We start from the raw sequence: 23,733 nt of genomic DNA on the forward strand, positions 1-23,733 counted from the left end.
ATGGAATAACAGAAACCAGGTTTGCTCTCTGAGCTGAAACAACCAAAAGTCCAGACAACATATACAAAACAATGGTACTTGGGACATTGGGCACTGGGTAACAAAGAAGGGTTATCCCTGAGAGGCCGAAAACAACTTTGGCCAGTCCTATGATCATCCAAGTTTAATGCTTGGAGAAAGTTTCCAGGCAACAGAGGGAAGTGCTAGCTGGTGAGAGGAGGAAAAGTAGAGAAGCAGGGAAGGGGAGAATTACAAAGGGACAAGAGGAAATTCTTTGGGGTGATAGGTATGTTCACTATCTTGATTGTGGAGACGATTCCATGGGTGTATACATATGTCCACACATCAAATTATATGCTTTTTTTTTTTTTTTTTTTTTTTGAGACAGAGTCTTGCCCTGTCGCCCAGGCTGGAGTGCAGTGGCCGGATCTCAGCTCACTGCTTTATGCCATTCTCCTGCCTCAGCCCCCGGAGTAGCTGGGACTACAGGCGCCTGCCACCTCTCCCGGCTGGTTTTTTTGTATTTTTTTAGTAAAGAGGGAGTTTCACCGTGTTAGCCAGGATGGTCTCGATCTCCTGACCTCGTGATCCGCCGTCTCGGCCTCCCAAAGTGCTGGGATTACAGGCTTGAGCCACCGCGCCCGGCCCAAATTATATGCTTTAAAGTATGCATTTTAGGCCGGGCGCGGTGGCTCAAGCCTGTAATCCCAGCACTTTGGGAGGCCGAGACGGGCGGATCACGAGGTCAGGAGATCGAGACCATCCTGGCTAACACAGTGAAACCCCGTCTCTACTAAAAATACAAAAACTAGCCGGGCGAGGTGGCGGGCGCCTGTAGTCCCAGCTACTCGGGAGGCTGAGGCAGGAGAATGGCGTAAACCCGGGAGGCGGAGCTTGCAGTGAGCTGAGATCCGGCCACTGCACTCCAGTCCGGGCGACAGAGCGAGACTCCACTTCAAAAAAAAAAAAAAAAGTATGCATTTTATTGGATGTGTTCATACCTCAATAAGGTTGGTTTTTTAGAAAAGATGAGGGTGTTGATATTTCTGTCCAGGTAACAGAGGATAATGTGCATTAGACAAATACACACAGAACTCATTAAAGAGTATGTAAGTAGGCCAGGCACGGTGGCTCACACCACTAATCCCAGCACTTTACGAGGCAGAGCAGGGAGGATTGCTTGAGCCCAGGAGTTCAAGACCAGCCTGGGCAAGAAGGTGAGACCCCATCTCTACAAAAATAATTTTAAAAATTAGCCAGGCATGGTAGCACATGCCTGTAGTACCAGCTATTCAGGAGACTGAGGCAGAGGGATCACTTGAGTCCAGGAGTTCAAGGATGCAGTGAGCTGTGACCATGCCACTGCACTCCAGCCTGATAATTCATTCCTTTCCTTTCCTTCCCGATGCTTTGTCTTGAAGAGAGAGAAGTAGTGGAGCCTACAGAGTTGCTTAGGCCCCTAGCGGAATGCTTCTTCCCAAATTGCCACTTCCCTAGCATGGCCTCCTATTATCTAAATTAAGGAATAAATGGAATCAAGTTAAAACTGCATTGCAGTGGTTGTACCCCTGCACGCACACACACACACACACACACACACACACACACATCTCTCAGATCTCTCCACAGGCCACTTGCTCACTGTTTCCCACTCCCCTTTGGAGTCTCTGGCTAGTCTTCCTCCAGCCAAGTGTGAGCTTCCTTGGAAAGAAACACAGACCCCCTCAGAGGGACTGGGGGGAGGCTGAACCCCTGAGGGTCTAAGGTGTACACTGCAGAAGGGAGCAAACAATCCCAGAAACAGACACAAACACCCATAAGGATTTAGATGTGTTTAATGGAAAAGCAAAACCATGACTGGAAAAAAGAGGTAAATATATCTTTTTAAAATCACTTGTTGGTTAAGCCTTTCTAAGCATGCAGCAAAGGCATAAACCTCACAGGACACGATTGTTTAAATCTATGCTAAAAATGAAAAAGGCTGGAGCAAGTATGAATGTTGAGAGCCACACACACCTGATAGACATTTCCTTGAAAGGACATGGCACTGTTTGATTAATTGGATCAGAGCGAGGACTCAAGCATCCACAGGGGCTGGCCAGGCATAGGGGGAAGCAGGAGCAGGGAGCTGTGCACAGGTGTGTGAGGGAGACTGACCGGGGCAGGACATCACCAACTAAAGGAGATGGTGCCTCACCCTCTACCCCTAACAACTGTGACTGAAGCTAGGAAGGAATGAGGGGGCCTCAGCTCTTCAGATCAGCTGTTAGATCTTCAGAGGCTTGAGAACTGAGTGTAAAACCTCCTGGCTTACATTTTTCACAGGAGATAAAACAAGGTGCAGACCAAAGAAACCAAGTCTTCAGGCTGGACTATGGGTCTTGGTTGTCTTGGCCCTGTGGGGCAGAAGGGATGAAGAAGGGCAGAGAAGGGCAGAAATAGCCCTCTGAAAACTAAGCGGGAACATAGGAGTACACAACCACCACTCATCTGTTGAGAGGGTTTTGAATGTTACAATATATAAATTGAAATTTGCAGCTGCCCTCAGCTTACACTCCCCAACCCCTTCCACCACCATTCTTCCTTAAATAATAGAGAGGGTTGATGAGAAACATCCAGACAAGGACCAGCACAGGACCTTGGCAAAAGTGCACCAAGAAACAAGATGGAAGGAGCAAAATATGATGGAAGATGTTGAAAAATATTAAATTATGTGTACACCCCTCCACTGCTGAACTACCTCTCCTCTGAGGTGTACTCATTTGAACCTCTTCCCTGAGGTCAGCCCTCGTTCCTTTAGGAGAGTCAGCTTGGAGGGACCTGTGAGCAAAGAAGACAAAATCTTGGCTTTGAGTTCTAAATCAGTGTTTCTCAACTTTAATGTGCCAAGGAACAACCTGGGGATCAAGAGCTCCCAGGAAATGTTCAGGCTGCTGGCAGGCTGACCACACTGAGTGGTAAGAATCCAAGGTTGGATGTAGGACAGGAAAGAAGAGAAAGAGGTGGGGCACGGTGGCTCACGTCTATAATCCCAGAACTTTGGGAGGCCAACATGGGCGGATCATCAGGTCAGGAGATCAAGACCATCCTGGCTAACATGGTGAAATCCCATCTCTACTAAAAATACAAAAAGTTAGCCGGGCATAGTGGTGGGCTCCTGTAGTCCCTGCTACTCGAGAGGCTGAGGCAGGAGAATAGTGTGAACCGGGGAAGCGGAGCTTGCAGTGAGCTGAGATTGCGCCACTGCACTCCAGCCTGGGCGACAAAGCGAGACTTTGTGTCAAAAAAGAAAAAAAAAAAAAGAAAAGAAAAGATAAGAACATGTGCTCCTACCCCACTTCCCAAAATGTAATGGCTGAAGAGGAGACAGAAGAGCAAGATAAATATCAGTCCCTGCAAGGGGTCACTGGACTGTGTACCCTGGGCACCTGGAAGGCAGGAGTGTTAGAGATCCCTAGGGAGTAACTTGGGGATCTGAGCCTCAAATGCTCAATGTCTTGGCCCAGGAGACAGCAATCTGCAGGCTAGTGGAGGACAGTGGATGGAGTATCCATGAGACAGCTGGGAGGTGCCTCTAATTTTTCCTTCTGGAAGGAAAGGGAAGGAGAAAAAGAGCAAGTACACCAGTGTCCTCATCTGGTGATAGGAGGTCATAGGAGGTGACGGGCATTGTCTAACACTTGAAACGTGTTGTAGAAAAACACTTGACAACCCAGCTACTGAATTACTTAGTGTACTTTTTGTATAATTTTTGTGTGACTTCCTGAGTGTCTGCTTCCACCCCTATAACCACAACCTGGATTTTGTGTATGTCATTCTCATGAATCAATTTTGCTAGGCGTGTGTCCCTTAGCAAAAAAAAAAAAGCATTGATTTGCATGTTTTTAAAGTTCGTGTACGTGGTATCATATTGTACATAAATATTCTACAGATTGCTGTCTTTGTTCAACATTATGTTTACGAGAGTCATCCTTGTCGATGTGTGTAACTAGCTCGTTAACTTTTATCATTTTATAGTATGTATAGTGCATTATCAATTTTTCTGTTGATGGACATACAGATTGTTTCCAGGTGTTTGCTATTACAAATATGCTACTGTGAACATTTATAATCTCCTGGCATATATATAAGAGTTTCTTTATTGCTGAGTGGAAGAATTTGATGGGCCATAGGGTACACACATCTTCAATTTAAAATAACTTGTCAAAGTGACCGAACTAATTCATACCTACAGCAATGATGCATAAGTTTTCCAATGACTCCACATCCTCAATAATTCTTTTTTCTATAGATATCACCTTTACTTATACATTCATCAGTTGATGGGCTTTGGGTTGTTTCCATTTTAAGGCCACTATCAATAATACTGCTATGAACATCCTTCTATAAATTTTGTGTGAGCATCTGTTTTAAATTATTTGGGGTATATACCTAGGAGAAGAATCTCTGGCCCACATGGTAACATTATATTTAACCTATTGAGAAAGTCTCATACTGTTTTCCAAAGTGGCTGCACCATTTTACATTCCCACCAACAGTGTATAAGGGTTCCAAACTCTCCCTGGCCTCATCAGCACTTGTTATCTGGGTTATTTTTTATTATAGCCATCCAAGAGGGTATAAAATGGTATGTCACATGGTTTTGATTTTCATTTCCCTAGTGATAATGATGTTGAGCATCTTTTCATGTGCTTTTTGGCCATTTGCACATACATCTTCTTTAGAGAAATGCTATTCAGATCTTTTGCCCATTTTAAATTGGGTTATATGTCTTCTAAGTTTACAGGTTCATTATTCTTTTTTTCCATTAGTTATTGGGGTACAGGTGATGTTTGGTCACCTGAGTAAGTTCTTTAGTGGTGATTTGTGAGATTTTTGTGCACCCATCACCTGAGCAGTATTTGTGGTCTTTTATACCTTGTTCCCTCCCACTCTTCCCCCCAAGTCCCCAAAGTCTGTTGTATTATTCTTACGCCTTTGTGTCCTCATAGCTTAACTCCCACATATCAGTGAGAACGTACGATATTTTGTTTTCCATTCCTGAGGAGTGTAAACTAGAACGGCCACTGTGGAAAACACTGTGGAGATTCCTTAAAGAACTAAAAGTAGGACTACCATTTTATCCAGCAATCCCACTACTGGGTAAGAAGTCATCATTCAAAAAAGATACTTGCACATGCATGTTTATAGCAGCACAATTCACAACTGCAAAATCGTGGAACCAACCCCAATGCCCATCAATCAAGTAGATAAAGAAACTGTGGTGTGTGTGTGTGTGTGTGTGTGTGTGTGTGTGTGTGTATGATGGAATACTATGCAGTCATAAAAAGGAATTAATTAACAGCATTTCCAGCGACCTGGACGAGATTGGAGACTATTATTATAAGTGAAGCAACTCAGTAACTCTTGATATTCTGTTTAATTTTTACCATCCTGGTGGTGTGAAATTTTATCTGATCACAATTTCATTTTGCGTTTTTGGTAGACTGTCACTGTGGTGGCCTCCAGGGAATCACACTTTCCAGCATTCTCGCTCTCATTTAAACCCCTCTCCTTGAACCCAGGTGATCTCTGTGATCTGCCTTAACCAGTACAATATGGCAGAAATGACACAGGGCAAGAGCTGGGTCTAAGCCTTGAGAGACCGCATGGGAAAACCACAGTGAGAGGCCACTTGGTGAGGTGACGTGGGGAAGGAGAGGCTCCAAGACCACATGGAGAACTGAGGAACCTAGCCCAAGCCTCTAACAGCAGCCACAGTCAAATACTTGCATTGAGCCATTCCAGCTGTCTTCCTGCTGCTAGCCATCCAATCTAAGGTGCCAGGCATGAGAAGAAGCCACATTGCCCCTGTAGATTCAGCAGACGTTGTGTGGAGCAGAGATAAGCTGTCCCCACTAAGCCCTTTCCAAATTTCTAACCCACAGAATAGTGAAAAAGAGTCAAATAGTGGTTTCTTTGAGCCACTAGGCAACAAGTGATAACTGAATGATCTGCCCTCTGGTATGGTGGAGCACCTTTTTGTATATGCATTGACCACTTGCTTTGCTTTACTCTTTTGTAAATTACTTATTTATATCTTCTTTTTTTCTTGGATTGTGTTTTGCTTTTCTGTTTGTAGAGGTTATTTATATAATCTGGATTTGAATCCTTTATTGTTTGGGTATATTACAAATATCTTCTCTGGCTTATCAATTCTTTGTATGATCTTTTGACAATCACAAGTTTTTAATTGCAATTGAATTGAAATCACCAATCTTTCTTATTAGATTTTGTGCTTATTGTGTTTTGCATCAGGAATCCTTCTCAACCCTAAAGCCATGAAAAATTTCTCTATATCTCCTTCTAAAATATTGAATGTGTTTTTTTAAAATTTTTGTTTTAAATTGACCTAGAATAGTTTTTGGTTATGTTGTCAAGTAGGAATTCAATTTCACTTTATTTCCATATAAATCACAATTGACTTCATATTATTAATTGAATAGCCTTTCCTTTTTCCATTGATCAAAAATGTCATCTCTACCACGAAACAACTTTTCCATACATGTCTGACTCTTTCTGAGCTGCATGCTCCATCGGTCTATTTGTTCTGCCCCACACCAATAGCAAACTGTCTCTATTACTGTAACTTTTTAAGAATTATTGTTATGTGCTAGGATGAGTTGCCACCACTTATCCTTCCTCAAAATCAGTTTGACTATTCTTGGCCCATTCTTATCCCATTATCTGGGATGAATGTTCTTCCATGTAAATTATACAATCAAGCTGGCAAATTCCAAAGTTAACCCTATAAAGAATCTGATTTATGGAATACTTTGAGGATAATTTATATTTATGATATTGAGTTTTCCTATCCATGAATGTGATGTATCATTCCATTTATTTAGGAACCTTTCAATGTGTTTGAATAAAATTTAATAATTTCTTCAGAAAGGTCACAAACATTTGTTCTTTGATTTATTCTTTTATATCTTACATTTTTGTTGTTGTTCCCACTGAAATTTGTATTTTTTAAATTGCATTTTCTGACTATTCATGGCTGGTAAATAGGAGTGCATCTAATATTTGTACATTTGTGTCTAACAGCCATCCATCATATTAATTATAATGTTTTTATGTAGATAATTACGTAACTTTCAAATAGTAATTTTCTTTTCTTCTGTTACAATTACCTTTTCTTTTGCTGGTCTTCATGTGTGAAGCACAACCTCTTGTAAAATGTTAAATAAAAGTGGTGATGGGGCATCCTTTTCCCATTCCTCATTTTAAATGTATTGCTTCTAATGTTTCACCAGATTTCATGATGCTTCCAATAGGTGTTTTGAACATACATACATACATATATGCATATTCTGTATGATTTTTGTAGAATTTTTAGTATATGCATGATGATTATATGTTTTCACCCCTTTAACCTGTGAGTGTAGTAAATTTCATAAATAATTTTACAACATTGTCAGTCATGCATCCTTGGGATAAAACTAACTTGATCATGCTGTATTTTTTCCTACTTGCCTTTGGGTTCAGATTTCTAGTACTTTGTTTAAATTTTCAACCTATTTTCTTGAGTGCTACTGGCTCGTAATTTTTCTTTCTTTTACAGTCTTCATGTGATACCAGTCTCATTAAATGAGTTGGGGGATTCAATTACAGTCGATTGTAATTATTTGCAAATTCTGTATTTGCCAATTTGACTACTTGCTAAAATGCATTTGTAATCCCCAAATCAATATTTGTAGTGCTTTTGTGGTCATTTATAAACATGTTCAAAGTGGTGAAAAATTTGAGTCACCCAACACACATACTCCCAGCTGAAGTTGAACAAGGTGATGCCCTACCTTCTTGTCTCAACCGTCATACTATAAACAAATACCTTTTCTGTAATCAATTTAGTACCACATTTTTCCCATTTGGGGGTTTTTTGTTGCTGATTTTGCTGTTTAAAATGGCCACTAAGCATGGCGTTAAAGTACTGTCTAGTGTTTCTAAGTGCAAGAGAGCTGTTATGTGCCTTACAGAGAAAATACATGTGTTAGATAAGCTTCATTCAGGCATGAGTTGTAGGTTGTTGGCTGTGAGTACAGTGTTACTAAATCAACAAAATAGTACATCCAAAAAAAAAAAAGGAAGAGGAAATTCCTTGATCTGTGTGTGATGCTGCCCCAGAAAGTGCTAAAGTAACATCTATAATGCTTAATGAAGTTATAGGAAAGATGGAAAGCAGCTAAATTTGTGGATTCATGTCACTACAATGGATTTTTTTAAAAAGCTTAGTTACAGCATTGTTGTAAGGCTGAAAGGAAAAGAAAATATAGTCATGTCACCTATGTCAAGAAAATGTTAAACCCTTGCCATTGGATTACACATTTCAAAAGACAACACATTGTAAAAAATGTTACAGTTGCAGATAAGGCAGGTTCTGCAGAGCAGGAACCTATAGAAGAAATTTGAAAACACCTGCCAAGTGTTATACAGGAAAATGATCACCTGGCAGAGCAGGTTTTCAGTGTTGATGAGACCAGCTTGTTTAACAAGGACAATGATGAATGAATGTATATACTGCAAATGGAGTTTTAGTTGACAAGAATGTTGGACCAAAGGCTCACAGGAACCTAACCCTCTGTCTTCCCTGTTCAGTATTCACTATTTCCGTGTTTACGGCAACTTTATAGGACTTTTTCTTGATCATTCTTACCTAAATTTTATCTATTTTGGTAGTCTTTCCAAAGAACAATGCTTGATTTTGTCATTTGAAGACTACTATGTAAGAAGAACCAATCATACAACCTTTTAAGATTGGTATTTTCACATAACATAATGCCCTGGAGGCTCATCTAAGTTGTCAAGTATATCAATTGTTTGCTTATTTTTCTTGCTGAGTAGTATAAGAGGTACAAATATACCACAGTATGTTTAACCATTCACCTGCTAAAAGACATTTTGGCTGTTTCCAGGTTTTGGCTATTACAAACAAAGCTGCAATGCATGTCATGTGTAGGTTTTCATGTTAACACGTTTTCATTTTTCTGTAATAAATGTCCTGGAGTGTGATTGCTGAGTCTTAGAGTAAGTATGTATAAATATAGTTTTACTTATTTTCTAATTCTTACACCTTTAAATACTACTCATATCTAATCACATTGGCTAATACCTCAAGGACCATGTTACATCATATTGAAGTTAGTGGGCATCTTTGCTTTAGCAGGAATGCCTCTAGTTTTTCCCCATTGAGTTAAGATTCTGGCTTTTGGATTTGAGCTTTATATGGTTTATTATGTTAGGGAAGTATCCATCTGTATGCGTTTCTTGAGCTTTGTAGAAAAGTACCGCAATCTGGGTGGCCTCAAGCAACAGAATTTGTTCTGCAGGCTAGAAGCCTGAGATCAAGGTCTTAGCAGGGCCAGGATCCCTCTAAAATCTGTAGGAGTGAATCCTTCCTTACCTCCTTCTAGCTTCTGGTGTTTTGCTGGCAATCCTTGATGTTCCTTGGTTTGAAGCTGCATCCTTCAGTCTCTGCCTCCACTGGCACATGGCATTCTCCCCCACTCCTTGTGTCTGTGTCTCTGTGCCTCTCCTTTTTCTATAATGACACCTGTCATATTGGGTTAAGGGCCCACCCTACCCCAGTATAACCTCATCTTAACTGATTATATCTGCATTGATCTTCTTTCCAAATAATGTCATTCTGTTGCTGCCTCCCTTTGTATGCTGTTCTTAAGGATACATGAAGCTTAAATTTTTTGCATGTATTTGAATAATTTGATAGTTTTGCTTAGAAGTCATGAGGATTTGTGTGTGTGTGTGTGTCTTTAAAGTCTAGTAGTAGTTTTACTAGTATATGTCTCAGGTTTGAGATTTTATAATTCTGGAGTAAGTTTCCAAGTATGTGTGCTGGCAGACAATTCTCTATGGATTGTTCATGGTTCCATCGGGTTGTGAGTAAGGCACTTATTATTATTTGTTCAGTCTGTCTTTTCAAGGGAGTTTGTATAGCAAACAGCCTCAGAAGATAGAGATGGTATCTTGTCCAAAACCAAGGGAAGACAAGCTTACTGTGTAATGTAATGGAGCAAAGAGAAGAAATGCTTCCTACCCATTATAAAAAATTGGGGTTCCCTAAGTGCAGGGCTCTCTCCTATAACATTGTGCTAATGTCCTCTGGCCCTCTTTACATCGCTCTGTGAACACTGGGGCTTGGGGAAAAAAGTATAAAAATGACATTACTTGTGTACTGCTATTGCTGTGAGTAATATATTTTATTTTCTCTCTGACTTAGGAGTCTCTCCTTTTCTGCTGATATCCACACAACTGTGGCAAGCTAATTTGTTAGCTTATAAGTAGAATAAAATATAAGGCCCTTCACAGTTCTCAATAATATGATGGGCCGTTTCAATTATTTCATTTTCTTTTATGTCAGGAAAACTTTCTTGGAAACAGTTTTAAGTTTTTGTTTTGCTCCTACGCTTTGTTTTTCTTTTCCCAGGGACTCCAATTATATGCAGACTGAACTTTCTTTGACCATCTTCCATTTTGATCACTTTTTTTCAAAACTATTTTACTTCTTTCATTATTTCATTTTTATTATTTGGGGTTTTTTCTGCCCTTCAGTTTTTAAAAAAATTTTCATTCAAGTATATTTCTTCTTGCATACCTAGTAATTTATTCTTTATTTATAAAATTCTGTTGCCTTTTTCTTCCATTTCTTTCCTGAGTTTAATCAACTCATTACATTTTCTTCTCACATTTTATTCATTTCTGGTTTTAGTTTTTGAATTTCTGATTCCAGCATTTTGGAGTCTTCAGATGGCTTTTGAAGTGTGTTTAATTCAAAAGGAAACATTTTGTTATTAGTTTCTTCTACTTGGTGGGTTTTGTCAGGAGGAGAATTTCTATTTGCTAGCAGTCTTGCACAGCATTGGTTTGATTTATTTTTCATTTTTTATTTTTCTCAAAGTATCATGTATACAGGTGCATAATTTAAGCGTACCCTCTTCTGTCAGTTTAGGGAAGTTCAGTTTCGTTATCGATGATGAGAGGAATGGAATATCTTGGTATATCTTGTTCAATTTTTATCTCTGCAGGATCAGTATTTTTCTTCCCTAACAAGCTTTTCCCTCATTGTCACAACTACAAAAGACATTATTAATCTCTATTTATCTGATTATCTAATTACCTTTTATAAGCTCTGCTTCTCTGAAACTGCCAATTTCAGTCTTGATCATTTTTAAGCCGCTTTCCCTTGGCTGATGCTATGAACTACTATGTTCCAGATCTGTGCTCAGTATTTTGCACTTATTTTGTCAAACTTTTTCTGGCAGTGGTTTTGTAGCATTTTGTCTTTGCCCTCTTCTCCCTTTTTCCCTTTTCATAGATTCTCGTCTTCTCTTTTTTACACTTTGCCCTACAGATGTTCAGCAGTAGCAAGAGCTCTGTTGGAACGTGGTGCTTGTTTTTTAACTTATAGTTCAAGTTTTCGGTAGTCTCTGTCTCCTGGTAATGTGAAGGAGGGGATTGTGGGTGGCTTTATTTGCTTGCCTTCTCAAATCAGTGATTTTGGAGATGAGGTATAAAACTAAACAGATTCAGGCAGCTGCCATTATTTTTCAGACCTGGAAATTCTCCCTTACTCTAAGTATTTTAAAAGTCCATTTTGAATTCGTTTTTGACCCATGAGTTATTTAGAAGTGTGGTTTTAAATTTCAAAATATATGTAGTTTTATAATTATTTTGTTTGTTTATTTCTCATTTTATTGCATTGGGATCAAATATGTGGTCTCTATATCATTGATTCTTTGAAATGTATAGAGATCTAATTAATGAACTGGTTTTTGGTTAGTTTTTATACATGATCCTTGTGTGCTTGATAAGAATGTATATGCCCCAGTTTCTTGCCATAGAATTCTACATATATGTTCACTGAATCAAGTTTATTATATTATTCAAATATCCTTAAAAACATATGTTGGCTTGAGCTATTAATTACTGAGAGAGGGATGTCAAAAATTTCCCAGGGAGATGTGTTTTTGTCAATTTATCCTTGTTGGTCTGTCAAATTTTGCTTTATATGTTTTGAGACTACATTATTAGGTATATTAATGTTTATAATGATTATCTCTTTCTAGTAAATTGAAGATTTTACCAGTATATCTTGATTATTTTCATCTTTAAAAAATATAATATTAATATAGCTATACCAGCTTGGTTATGGTTATTTTACCTGGCAAATATCTTTTTCCATTCTTTTATTTTTTACCTTTTCATGTCTTTTGACTTCAATGTAGCTCTTGTAGGCAGAATATGTATTGATTTTTCCCTATTTAATTGAGGTATAATAAGTTTTAAAATTTAATGTGATAATTCTATCTTGTAACTAAAACTTGCTAATTGTATGTTGTGATTGTAGATATTTGTATAGAATAATTTCCCCAGTGATATTTATATTATAAAGCACATTTAACCATGTGCTTTTAGAAGTATGTTTTTAAATTTCAGAATGTATGTAGTTTTATAATTATTTTGTTTGTTTATTTCTCATTTTATTGCATTGGGATCAAATATGTTGTCTCTATATCATTGATTCTTTGAAATGTGTAGACATCTAATTAACCATGTGCTTTATAGTTACCTTGCTTTTACTATTCTCATTTTTTTAAGTTCAGAGTTTTTTTTTAATAAACTGATTTGTTATGAAAAACATTTATCTAGAGTTTAGTTGTTCTATCAATTGCACTTTAGTATTTTCTTCTATCAGATCCAAATAACATTAAATGTTTTGATAAATACTTGTGTGTACATATATGTATATGTATATCTTTTTTTCTTACAATGAACATATTTTACTTCTGTATTCTAAAAATTATTTGGAGATAGTTTAATATAGAGATGAACAAATAAATAATACTTATATGGAAATCATGTTATTGTTACAACCAGGTGGACTTAACAACAGCCATACAGTGGAAGCGGTCTGAGGGCATGGCAGAATATCCCCAACGTGCCTCCCCTAAATATTGTTATCTGTGATGAGCAAATAGCTGCCAAGCAAGAATGGATGCTGGCAGGAGTGTCTGAGCTGAGCCTCTATGGTAGAGTTGCCAGATTTAGCAAATAAAATTATCATATGGAATATACTTTAAAATTTCACATTGTTTATCCAAGTTATACATAGTTAAATATAACTGGGTGTCCTGCATTTTATTTGACCCTACCCTATGGGTAAGACCCCATTCATTTCACTGGAGAGTGCCGAGAAGCAAGGTGGCTCTTCCTTGCAAGCCCCTGACCTCTCTTGCTGAATGTGCCTGAGAAGGGTTAGAAATGTGTACTCTCCTTTTAGACACCCAGCTCATCATCCCTGTTTTGCCAGCACTTTCTCAGGGGCCCTTTCAGCATTTAATCTAGGGAATGAGGGCACTGTTGCCATGTGGTTTTCAAACTAATCGAGCTGACATCCTAGAACTCCCACCTGGTCCCTTGCCAACATTGTCACACAACCCACCCTATCCCCTCAGTACAGCTCTGACTGCAAAAAGACTGGCTTGGTGTTGAGGTCTAGAGCTCTCATTTACCTGCTGTGTAACATTAACCAATTCACTGAGTTTCTCTGCAACTTCTATGCCTCATTTATAAAATGGGACTTTTAAAAGTAATTCCTTTGAACCAGACCTTATTTTACAAGAAACCATTCAAACTAATGGGGGGAAAAATGCAAACTTCGTATTTCAACCAGATCTTACCCTTTTAGAGCCATAAAGATTAAAGGACAAAAATTGTGTCTACTTGAGCTACAAACTTCTTTTGCAGCAGAACTAGGGACTGATAAGGCAGATTACAACACTCGCATGCAGTGGAATGCTATGCAGACATTAAAAATGAGCATGTTTCTTAATCCTCATGATTACAAGAGGTAGACTTTATTTTAGTGAGAAAAGAAAGATGTGAAACAGTATGTATAACAAGCTACCTTTTGTATAAGAAAGGGAGAATATAAAAGTATTTTTAATTGCTTGTTTTACATAAACTGTACACAAGAACTTAATAAAAGTGATTACCCCTGGTGTGAGGATGGGAGTTGTTGGTAGCAAAATATAGTGGCTTAGGGCAGGTCCAGAAATGAGATTTTTCGCTATATACCATTTTGTATTGTTTTGATTTTAGAACCATGTGAATATAAAACTCATTAGTTACAAAAATTAAAAGTTGAACATTTTTAAAAATTAAAAATAAACTCTACCACGTAATGTTGTAAGATAAGTGAGACTGTGTAGTGTGTTTTTATTGTATGTGTGCATGTGTGTGTGCCTGTGTGTTTGTGTGTCTGTGTGTAGTACCCAGAATTGTACATGGAATATAATCAGCAATCATTAAATGTGGCATTCTTCTCTTTTATATAGTTTTTTCTAGCTATAAAATTATATCTTTTGATGAGAGAAAATTTTGCAAGTTAAAGAAAAACTTCAGGAAAAAAGAATAACCTATTATTTCAGCACTCCAAGATAAATCTGTTAATATTTTGTATACTGCTTATCAATCTTTATATTTTATGTAATGTTTACATAAGGCAACATACATAATTTTTTATTCTGTGTTTACCTTAAAGCAAAAGCATCCTTTGCAACTTCTGTTTTTAACACCTGCAGTATACTCCATCATATAAATGACCTTTGTCACCTGTTTCCTGTCCACGTGTCCACTGCCCTGCCAGCTCCTTGAGGATAGGGGCTATACCTTATTCATCTTTGTGTACCCTGTATCTGGTATGTAGAGAGATCTTGATCACTGACTGTTGAATAAATGCACAAATTAATTATCTGAAAATGATCTAGGTAGCTTCTGATTGTTGAGTATTTGGGTGATTTCGTATTGCTTTTAGTCCTCTAAATAATGCTAGCACAGTCATTCCTATACATAAATCACAAATTACTAAGCATATCTTTACTTGTTTCCATAGGTGAAATTTCCAGAAGTGAAATTACTGGCTCAATGGTTAGGAAAAAAATTTAAAGTTGTTGAAATCACATTTCCAATTTGCCTTCCAAAAAGTTGTCCCAGTATGCACTCTCAGCAGCTGATTAGGGCAGGCTGGGCGCTGATGCTCACTGAAATTAAGAACTCTTGCTCCTTTAACTTTTGCTCATCACATGGGAAAGGAAAGTGCATCCAACTGCCATCATTTAAATTTCTTTAATTTTTTAGTGAGGTTAAACATGTTTTGAAATTTTATTAGACACAATTTTTTTCTTTTTTGCTAGTTGTTTGCTCCTATACTTTGTCCATCGATCTACTTGGGCCGTCATGTTTTTTTCTATATCTTATCATTTTAAATTTTGAATCTCTCTGTTTTTCTCTCATTTTATACAAGTTACCTAATTGTCTCTAGGGGATTTTTTTAGATCTGCATGGTGGCCTGGTGGTGCCCAGAAAGGTTTGAAAGGCTTGAGGCCATTACGAGGGTATGAAACCAGAGCTCTGCCTTTCTGTGGAAGATTTACAGCATAGAAAATTTCCAACAGACCCCAAAGTAGAAAAAATGGTACAACGAACCCCCATATTCCCTTCACCCAACTTCAATAATTCTAAACCCTTGGGCGATCTTGTTTTATCTGTTTATCTGTTTCTTCCCTAACACACACATATAGACACTTTCTGTTTCACCCAGAGTATTTTAGGCAAATCCTAGACATCATAGCATTTTACCCATAAATATCCAAGGAATTTTTAAGCTACTGTATGAATATTTCTATTTAAGAAGTCTACAGATTGACTTCTCAACAAAGAGTTTGTTTATAACATTTGAGAATGCTGCCCTCTGTCATGCCTCCACATTTAATTGATTCTTTTTTATACAAAATGTGGCCTTTATCCTTCTTCAGCCCACTTGCACGTACTCCATGGTTATTGGTAAAATATCATAGCCATGTTGTCAGGACAAATGAATAACCAAGGCCTTGTCAAAGTCACCCAGATCTGGAGGAGAGGAGAATCATCAATTTGTGTGTGCTAAACACATAAACAACTAGTCTCCCAGGCCAGTGTTTTTGCTAACTGATCACCCACTTTAATCAAACTTATAATTCAATTGCACTAACACTATCAAATCTTAATTCATCTTCATTAAATAACAGTTCATATTGAGAGAGAAAATTCTCCTCCTTTCCCTATTAAATGGGGACTTCTTTGCTATCCTGGAAGCAGTGAAACCCCTTGCCCTCCCCTTTGCAGACTGGGCTTGGTGTTCTAAGCAGAACTCCAAGATGGTGGCAATATTTTTATTTCCTCTATTGGAACCATTTATGCAATTTCAAATTCCAGTGGCAATCAGAATCTTAGCAGGCTGCCTCAAATGTGAAGACTTTGGGAGGGCAACATGAAGAAGGAGGAGAAATGGGACAGGGGAGAGGGAGGGAGAGAGAGATCATGAGGAAGACATGTCTGCAAGATAGCAAAAGTAGTTTTTAAAAAATAAGTGCTTGCAAAGACGTAACTGCAGCCAGGCTGGAAGAGGAGAAGGCCATGCTAGCCCCATGCTCCGGCCGGCAGTTCCCTGTGCTAATCCCAGTGAGAGCAACAGGAGCCGCAGGAATCTGAGCTGCCTGCCTGACTTCAGCATCTGGCACTGAAGGCTGGGACTGTGGATCAGGGGAAGTTATGACGTGTGGGTGAAGAAATACCCGCTTGTCAAAGTCCAGGACCAGCCGTGACCAGGACCCCAAGCCTTCTTCAGAAAAGCCTAAATGCCCTTTATTGACCAGTACTTGCATTCAGGTCAAGCTTCTGCTCTGCACTAGCCCCTAGCATCTCCTGGGATGATGTGTTGTGCTGCAAGGAGGGACAGAGAGGGAGGAAGGCAGCCCAGTCTTCCTATATCCGGGTACATTCTTGCTCTGTGTGTGTGTGTGTGTGTGTGTGTGTGTATCTGTGTCTGTGTGCCTGTGTCCAGCTTCAGGAGCTGGAAGTTACAGAGCACCTCATTCAAAGTAAAGCCTACTGTCAAGTGGTAAACAAGGAGGATTCTGGGGGATTAAAATGTCAAGCCCGACCCAAAGCCGGGCCTTTACTAATGTGCATGGTGGCCCGGTGGCGCCCAGAAACGTTTTGAAAGGCTTGAGGCCGGCACGAGGTGTGTGAAACCAGAGCTCTGCCTTTCCGTGGAAAAAGCCAGGAGAGAACAAGAAGGAGACAGATTCTCTCGCCATGGAACGTGTTTAAAGAAGAATCTTTTGAATTAAAATAGATGCACTCCCGAAATAATCTTGTTTTGAAACATCAGAAATCTTAGGAAGAGGAAAAAGGCTATCAATACACTTACCCTTTGAATCCGTTATGGCCCTTGCTATTTATAATATATTTTTCCTCCATGTAGCTTAAAATAATCAACAAACATTATCACATTAACTCTTGCAATCCCCCTGTCCTTCCACAGACTCCTGTCCTTCAGGGCCACAGAGGACACCGTCCTGGCTCTGGTGGCTGTAGCCTCTGCTACCCTTGCTCCTCTGAGCCCCCTGGTCTGCCAGGGCCTGTGAGCACCTCTTGACCACCACTGTTCAGGGTCTTTCCCTGTCTGCACTAACGCCAGGTAGCAGAAAGCCTGCTGGAGGGAGACACTGGAGCACCAAACCAACAAGATCCTAACAACTCTGAGGCCTGTCTCTGCTGCAGAACTTTCTTATTATCAGCAATAAAGTTCTGGTGCTTACAAGTCAGTTCATTTTTACCAAGTAACTCAGAGCAAAGTAGAGTAATCTGAAGAGAGGGTGCAAAAAGGGAGCCCACACGATATGTATGTATTAACTTTTGAAACTCAGGAGAATGCACACAAAAATCCATATCGTCAGCTTGTTTTGGAAAAGTAAAAACCTGGCAACTTAGGACTGGTGCTCCCACATGTCAGTTCTTGTTGGGGGTTGGGTGGCCCTGCCCCCTCGGTGGGGAGCAGGGCTTTTCAAGAGACACGTGAGTTCCTGAACGGCCATAGCACTCATATGTGTTTGGGGTGAGACTTCTGTCAGGCAGGGGCAGAAGAAAATTTCCTGGGCTCTGAAACCTATACAGTTTGGGGAGCACATTTTAAAGAAAAAAATGCAGAATTGTATCCCAAATTATGTGCAAAGTGAATATTTATTTAGAAAGACAAAAGAAATTATAGATGATCACAAATTGGATGACAAATATCAACGACAATTACAAATCACAGAATGATGACACATTCACATAAGTTGCAAAATTCAGAAAAATTATAAATTTTTTAAAAATTTCATTGCCTGACATGCCTCTATAATGCTTTTTTTCTTACAGGTTTTGGTTGCATACTCTTTGATTGATGTTTCCATATGAAAATGATTTTGCAGTATTTTAGATATTATATAGAGAGTAGATAGAAATGTATTATTTCCTCCAAATCAGCTGGCTGAAACTTGTTTTCAATTATTGAGAGTTTAGAAAAGCTTTTTTTAAAACCTTGCCTCTCATTATTGGTAACATCATGTGCATTTCGGGATTGTTGTCAAATTTAGGAGAACTTTTATTAAGTTTTTTCATGTATGAGCTATTGCAGTTGTATTTGTGCTTTGAAAAACTGCAGTAGGCCTGTACCTGTAACATAAGAATCCTACTCAATTCTATTTTACATTATTCCCTTCAAAAATGAAAAAAAGGACTTATAGTACAAATATGACTTTATGTTCTGCCTTATTTAATACGCTCCTCTATAAATGAACTTCTGTTTTGACTAGGCATGCATGGGAGCTGAAGCTATCACTTACGATTTTATATGCCTAATAGCCAGAAGATAATCCCACAGAATGCTGCAGGATCTGTACATTTCAAGGCTTGTTTTTACTGCATTACCCACCTACTTCTAGAGCTGGGTGCCAATGGGCACATTCATGTCACGATGCTGAGAGAGTTTGCAGAGTGGGCAGTGAGAATATTTTTGGAAGCCATTTCTATACCAACATGGCCAGCAATGACTTATCCTTGAGAGTGATGCAAACCACAGAAATATATCCCACTAAACCTAAACTAAATACATCCCAACTCAAACCCCCTTAGCAGATACCAGAAAAGCCTTTGGCCATTCTAATGCCACCTGACAGAAAGAGAAGTCTGACAGAGCAGAAGAGAGAATGGACAGTGACAGTGGGGTCTTAAAATTATATTTAAAACTTCTTACCTTTGCAAATTCAACAAGAAATGCAGAATCACATAGGCACATCTAAGGTCCCTCCCATGGTCTTAACAGTGGCCTGCTGAGTGAGGGGGCTGAATTTGAAGTTTCACTCGCATCCCATGGAATCAGCCTCTGCTGGTGGATAATAGCAATCTCGCCCCACTGCCTTCTTAAATGGAAAATAAAGAGTTGGAAAAACCTGTAGAGATGCTGGATTTTCACATCACCCACAGCACTTAGAATCTAAGCCATAGCCCTGTGTGAGCACTGTGCTGCAGTTGTGGTAGTGGTTGTCAATTATTGTAGTGACTTGGTTCTCCAAAATAGTCTTTTAGAGTTTTGTTCAAATCTGTGTCTTGTGGAGGAAATGCATACAGTTATTGTCCACCAGATATGCCCCACACCCAGAAAAATGGCAGAGGACCACTGTGCTGGTGGGAGGCCTTCATATTACAGAGAGAGAGAGGTGAGAGCTTCTCCAAGATTGCTGAGCCAGGGTTAGATACCTCCTAAGACCTCCCTACCCCAAAGCTCTTACCACTAGTTCAGAGCAGAGTCTCAACTTTAAGGTGAGACTCCTTCTCATACCCACTGAAATCCCACATGCACCATGCACAGCCTTCAAATGGGTCTTTCCTAGTATATTGGTCAGCTATTGCTCTAATAAAGTTGTGTAGCCCACTAGTCCAAACTCTTTGGCTTGAAACAATTATAATTTACTCTCAGGGATCTATGGGTGAACTAGATAGGCTAGTTTTGTGCTGCAGAATCATGGACCTAGTTTGTTTACATGTATTTCTTATCCTTCTTTGTACCAGAGGACTATAAGTATGTTCTTCTCAGGGTGATGGCAGGGGTACAAGACGGTAACAGCAACAAGTGAAATCTCTTAAGTCTTAGGGCTTGGAACTAGCACACTATGGCTGTCATCCACATGCCATTGCTCAAAGCAAAACATATGGCCAATTTCAAAGTCAAGGGTGAAAAGTATACTCCACTCATAAGGAGACTACTGCAAGTGTGTGGATGCAGGGAGGGGTGAAAAACTGGGGCCAATAATTCATTCTACCATACCTCTGAAGAAGAACAGATGACAGATGAGTGAAGCCAACAGCCATAAGGATGAGGTAACTGGAAGTGCCACAGACAACACAGCTTTAGCAGGGCATTTGGCAAGGGCAGATGTGGACAGCCGAGTGGACTTATTGCTAAATGTTCACTGTGCCCAAAGAACATTGACTAACAGATAGTTGTCCATCTGGAAAAGGCTTGCAGTGGCATGCTATCAGCTTTTGCTCTGCTCTACTGTTTTCATCCACATCTTATTGTAAGCATTGGAATCATTTTTTATTGAATTTGCAGAGATACACAGCTGAGCAGCATGACTAGTGCCCTGATAACAATATCAAAATTCAAATTGGTATCAATAGGCTGAATATATGGGCCTAAAACAACAAGAGTGAATAAATAAAGAAAGGAACTAACATTTACTGAATACTTGCTACATGCCAGGCACACATTTTTTAAATCATTACAATGCTTTGAAGCAGATATTGTTACTCTCTTTTCTCAGATTACATAAAAATGACATCCTAGAAAAAGAATAACAAACTACATCCTAATCAAGCAGAACAAAGGAAATAAAAATTAGAATGGAAATGAATAAAATAAAGGTTAGAAAAACAATATCAACAAAACCAAAGTTGGTTCTTTAACAAGATCAACCAAATTGACAAACCTTTAGCTAGATTGATCAAGAAAAAAAGAGAGAAGATTCAAATTATTAAATAGGGAATGAAAGAGAAGACATCACTACCAACCTTACAGAAGTAAAGGGGATTATAGGAGAATACTATAAGCAACTGTATGCCAACAAATCAGATAACTTGGGTGAAATGAACAAATTTCTATAAAGATGCACGTCTCCAAGACTGACTTGGGAAGATATAGAAAATCTGAACAGACCTATAACAAGTAAAGACATCAAATATATAATAGTAACACTTCCCAAAAAGAACAGCTCAAGCCCAGAGGGATTCACTGGTGAATTCTATTAAATATTCCAAAAGGAATTAATACAAAATTCTTTACAAACTCTTAAAAATGAGAAGAGATGGAAACACTTTTCAACTCATTCTACGAAGCCAATGTTACCTTGATGCCAAAACCAGACAAAGATATCACAAGGAAAAGAGAAACTTGTAGAACAAGATCTCCTATAGATGCAAAACCCTCAACAAAATACTAACAAACCAAATCCAGCAATATTTTAAAAGAATGATACACTATGCACAAGTGGGATTTGTCCTGTGAATGGTGGTTGTTTTAATATCCAAAAATCAACTAATATAAGACATCACACTAATAAAATAAAGGACAAAAAGCATCAGATTATTTCAATAAATGCATAAAAGGCATTTGACAAAAATCAATATTATTTCATAATGAAAACATTCAACAAACTAGAAACATAAGGGAACTTCCTCAATCCGATTAAGGAAATTTATTTCTTTTTAAATCCACAGCTAGCATCATACCACATGGTGAAAGACTGAAAACATTCCCTCAAAGATCAGGAATAAGTTAAGGATATCTGTTCTCACCACTTCTATTTAACATGTACTGCAGGCTCTAGTAAGGCCCACTAGGTAAGAGAAAGAAAAAAAGGCATCAAGATTAGAAAGGAGGAAGTAAAACTCTGCTTGTAGATTACATGATCCTGTATACAGGAATCCTAAGAAATCTACTAAAACACAACTGGAACTAATAAACGAGTTCAGCAATGTGGCAGAAAACAAGGTCAATATATTAAAATCAACTGTATTTTATACCAGTAATAAACACTCCAAAATCGGAATTTTTTTTTAAAAAAGGCTGTTTACAATAGCACCAAAAAGAATACATACTTAGCTATACATTTAACAAAAGAAAAGCAAGACTCGTATGACTTGTATGCTGACAACTACAAAGTGTTGGTGAAAAAATTAAGGAAGAGCTAAATAAGTGGAAAGACATACCATGCTAATAGTTTGGAAGACTTAATATTATTCAGATGGTAATACTCCCCAAATTAACCTACAGATTCAGTGCAATATCTATCAAAATCCCGACTTCCCTTTTTTGCATAAATGAGAGCTAAATTCATGTGGAAATTTTAGAGACCCAGAATAGCCAAAACAATCTTGAAAAAGGAAAACAAAGTTGGAAGACTCACACTTCCTGATTTCAGTAGTTACTACGATGTACAGTAATCGATACTGTGTGGTACTGGCATAAGGACAGACAGATTGATCAATGAAATGAAATTGAGAGTCCAGAAATAAACTCTTATATTTATGGTCGATCAATTTTTGACAAGGGTGCCAAGTCCATCAATGGGGAAAGAATAGCCTCTTTTACAAATAGTGCTGGAAAAACTGGATTTCCATATACAAAAGAATGCAGTTGGACCCTACCTCACACCACATACAAAAATTAACTCAAAATGGATCAATGGATCAAATGGATCAAATAAAAGCACTTAAACCATAAAACTCTCAGAGGAAAACATCGTGGTGAATCTTTATTATCTAAGGCTTGCCCTGAATTGTTTACATATGATACCAAAAGCACAAGCAGCAAAGGAAAAAATAGATAAATTAGACTTTGTCAAAATTAAAACATTTGTGCTTCAAAGGACATCATTAAGAAAGTGAAAAGACAAACCAAATAATAGGAGAAAATATTTGCAAATCATATATTTTATATAGAACTTGTATCTACAATAAATAATGTATCCTTACAACTCAATAGTAAAAAGAAAAATAACCTGTTTTTTAAGGGGAAAAAAGGTTCGAATAGACATTTCTCCAAATAGTATGTATAATGACCAATAGGAATGTGAAAAGATGCTCAGCATCATTGGTTATCAGAGAAATGCAAATCAAAACCACAATGAGATACCACTTTACGCCCACTAAGAAAATATAATTAAAACACAGACAATTGCGTTTGTAAAGAGTTGAAGAAATTAGAACCCCCATACATTGCTGGTTGGAAAGTAAAATGGTGCAGCCACTTTGGAAAACTGTTTGTTCCTCGAAACGATAAATGTAGGGTTACCGTACGACCCATCGATTCTACTCCTAGGTATATACCCAAGACAAATGAAAACATATATCCTTAAGAACTCTTATGCATACATGTTCATAGAGCATTATTTGTAATAACTGAAAAGCAGGAACAACCCAAATGTTCATTCGTTGATGAATTGATAGACAAAATGTGATACGTCCATGCAATGAAATATTATTTGCCAGTAAGAAGGCAATGAAGTATTGACACCTACTACAACATGATGAGCCTTGAAAGCATGATACTAAATAAAAGAAGTCAGGCGTAAAAGATCCCATACCTTATGATTCCATTTCTGTGAAATGTCCAGACAGGTATATACACAGAGACAGAAGGTAGATTAATGATTATTTAAGTCTGGGATAGGGTTAGGAGAGAAATGGGAATTGACTGCTACGAGGTACAGAATTTTTACTAAGGAGGACAAAAAAAAACCTTGAAATTAGATT

The sequence above is a fragment of the Trachypithecus francoisi genome, unplaced genomic scaffold (assembly GCF_009764315.1).
Source record: "Trachypithecus francoisi isolate TF-2019V2 unplaced genomic scaffold, Tfra_2.0 Lachesis_group0, whole genome shotgun sequence".
Taxonomy (NCBI): domain Eukaryota; kingdom Metazoa; phylum Chordata; class Mammalia; order Primates; family Cercopithecidae; genus Trachypithecus; species Trachypithecus francoisi.